We start from the raw sequence: 3068 nt of genomic DNA, 5'->3' as shown, positions 1-3068 counted from the left end.
TTTACCTTGCAAAGTCTCAAATCCAATTAAAGGAAGTAGATAAGCATAAACAACAGAAAACATAATTAACAGATTCTGGCAAGTAAAATGCACAAATATGATTTTTCGTAAAAAACAAAGATACACTAGAGAAGACATAGATCTTCTACATATAAATATTAGGTGGAGGGAATGCCTTCTAGGTAAAAATACTTCTTTTAGCAAAGGTGTAGATGTTCTATCAAGTAAAATAGATCCTTAGAACAGCAAGGATGCCAGAACGGCTCATGGAAGTGACTGTGATAGGGGCGAGTTAGACATTTGTAATAATGACAATATCAGGGTAGAGTTTGTGAGACTAAGACAATTTTAAATATAAATTCAGGCCAATATGCAGGTGCTATAAACTTCTAAAAAAAGACATTACATAAAGAAAATTTTTATAAGTATATAAGGTTATACGGTCCATAAATATAAATGCAAAAAATGGTTCATATGGAATTGTTAAATAGCCATTGCTCTTTGCTTCTTTACTTCTTTCCGCGCATTCTTATTTTTCCTTTTCCCACAAACATGCATGTGTGTACATACTCACGCCATCATTTTTTTCAGTGTTTTTGTGTGTTTTAAATTTGTTTTCCTTGTAATAATATCTCCTAAAACCATTATCAATTTTATTCCCATGTGTGTTTCTTTATGGATCCATTCTGGTGATATTTGGTGATTTCTAAATCCTCTATATAGAGTTCATTTCTTTGCAGCTCTCTTGTATTTTCATCTTTAGTATTTAGATGTCATCAAAAAGAACACCAAAGTTTTCAAAGATTTCAATAGGCCTCGCAGGTTATTTACTCCTACTGTCTTTCTTTCAATATGTGGGAATACAGGAACTGTCTTATTTTTGTTGTTGTTGTTGTTGTTGTTGTCATTAGCAACTAAGGAAAAAGACAAAAGTAGCAAAAAAAGAAAAGGGAAAGAATTTATAGGTTATACAATATAACTACAAAGTACAGCTATAAATGTTTGATACAGTGTTACATGCTAGGCACCCTGCACAAATATTTACTAACATCATTTAACCCTGATAATAATCTTACTAAGTAGGAACTGCTATTATCTCACTTTATAGATGAAAAACCAGGATATTAGAGAAGTTAACTAATCTACCAAAGGTTACACAAGCTATGCAAGATGAAGCAGGAATTCACACCTTGGGCTTCTTACTTCAAAGTTCCTGTGTTCAACTGCAAGACCGGCCCTGTCTTAGCCCTGATTTGTGTGTTCTAAAGCTTCATCCAAGCAGCATTTTGAAAGAGTACACAAAACTAAAAGTAATCAAAAGTGTCCTTTTCACTAATGCTATTTAGATAAGACTAAGAAATTATAATGATTTCCACAGTTTATATATTCCACAAAAATAGTGTTGAATTCAAAAACTCTTAGAAACACTATTTTAAAAGTTATAACTTGTGTGATACATATGCTACAAAAGTTTTAGAGAGGCCTCAGATGGGTATGGATATTCAGCTTAATCCACTCATTCAAGAGGACATTTGTCCAAAAAAGGAAGGAGTAGAGGTAAGAAGGACAAAGAGAAAGGAAGAGAAGAAGGAGGAGGAGAAAGGGAGGGAGGAAGAGAAGAAGGAAGAGGAGAAAGGGAGGGAGGAAGGAGAAGAGGAAGAGAGTGAGGCAAAAACGGAGAGGAGAAGAAGGAAAAAGTAACTGAAAAAGAGTTAACTTGATTACTAATGATTTAGTTAAATTACTAAATGTAAATAACAAAATGGTATAAGATGGCTTCAAGAAAAAAGTTAAAGTCATAATCATAGCAAATTTAAAACACCTGCATAAGACTTTATAATATATGATGCATTTGGATGTTAGGTGAGTTCAGCGAAAATATATCGGGTCGTAAACAGAAAGATATAAGAAGAACACAGAATAAATAAAATCCCTTGAAGATTCACCTTTTTCTATTTTCTAAATTTATCAAAGTCTTAATGCTCTGTACAAATTCATTCCCCACGTACCTCTCAACATTTCTTCAGTAAGTAGTTCCCATCTTCGTATAATCTGGTCTGGGTTTTCTCTCCCTTTATTCAAGATGTGTCCTGATTGCACTGACATGACTCCCAGTGATGTAGGATTTTTCTTCTCAGTCACTTTGCAAGCCGGGGAGTCCCAACCAGTGATGCCCCACTTGGGTCTAGCTGGGCCATGCTACCATGGCCCAGCTCACCTGTTATACTGCGTTCGGTGGCTCCCAAGTTCTCGTACCACGCCCAGGAAGAATGAGGATATGCAAGATATTGAAGGGTGAGGAGGGCAGAGAAGAATCTTACTGAGCAATAAAAAATGGCTTTCAGCAGAGAGGAGACGGGGGGGTGGAATAGTTCCCCTACCCAAAGGTAGGAAAAGTTCCTGCTGTGTAGCTGTGTCTGGGGCCTTTTATGGACTAAGAATGGGGAGTGTGTGCTGATTGGTTTGGGAGTATGCAAAAAAAGTTAAAGCAAAGACATCACTCCAAGGTGGGCACAACAGTGTAGAAAAATCAGTTAGGAATGGGTAGTTATATGTAAAATAGGCGAAGGGTGAGGACCAATCAGAAGAGAGCATCCCAAACAGGAAGACAAGTTCTCAGTCTGGTCTGAGGATTTAACTTGTTGCTTGGCTTTTCAAGCCAAGCACTTTTCACTGTTCAGGCTTTTCACTGTCTTCAGCTTGGAAGTGGGATTTCACCGGGGACCCGCCCCATCTGCCTAGGCATTTGGCTGCCCCCTACTGCTCTCGAGATAGCCTGTGGCCACCTTCTAGAGAGAAAGGTTATCTTCCTCACTAACCTTTCTTTTAGCCACCATTTATCACCTGTAGGGAGAGTAAGTTGTGGGAACCTGTTTTTCTTTTACCTAGGCCTGGAATACTATATGAAGGAATGTCTCTCTTGAGAATAGGAGGAAGCATGGAAAACTGCATTTTTGGATTTCATAAAAGTCTGAATCAATGCACCCGAAATAAGCAAGAAATTAGAAATGGATGTAAACTTTGAAGGAAATGACTTGTATTTCTGTTTAAAGATGCTGCTATACTAA

The 3068-nt window shown here is 37.1% G+C and overlaps 1 long non-coding RNA gene across 1 annotated transcript; it reads right to left on the bottom strand.

The window, feature by feature from the left end:
• Nucleotides 1–402: 402 nt before the first annotated feature.
• On the bottom strand, nucleotides 403–2505 carry LOC108523243 (uncharacterized). The gene is made up of 2 exons (XR_001883766.1): nucleotides 2010–2505; nucleotides 403–914 (listed from the first exon to the last, which is right to left on the bottom strand). It is a non-coding gene; the product is annotated as an uncharacterized LOC108523243 (long non-coding RNA).
• Nucleotides 2506–3068: the final 563 nt, after the last annotated feature.

This window comes from Rhinopithecus bieti, unplaced genomic scaffold (assembly GCF_001698545.2).
Source record: "Rhinopithecus bieti isolate Rb0 unplaced genomic scaffold, ASM169854v2 scaffold_70890, whole genome shotgun sequence".
Taxonomy (NCBI): Eukaryota; Metazoa; Chordata; class Mammalia; order Primates; family Cercopithecidae; genus Rhinopithecus; species Rhinopithecus bieti.
The sequence above is the reverse complement of the archived record's forward strand: the minus strand, read 5'-3'. Positions and strand labels throughout refer to the sequence as shown.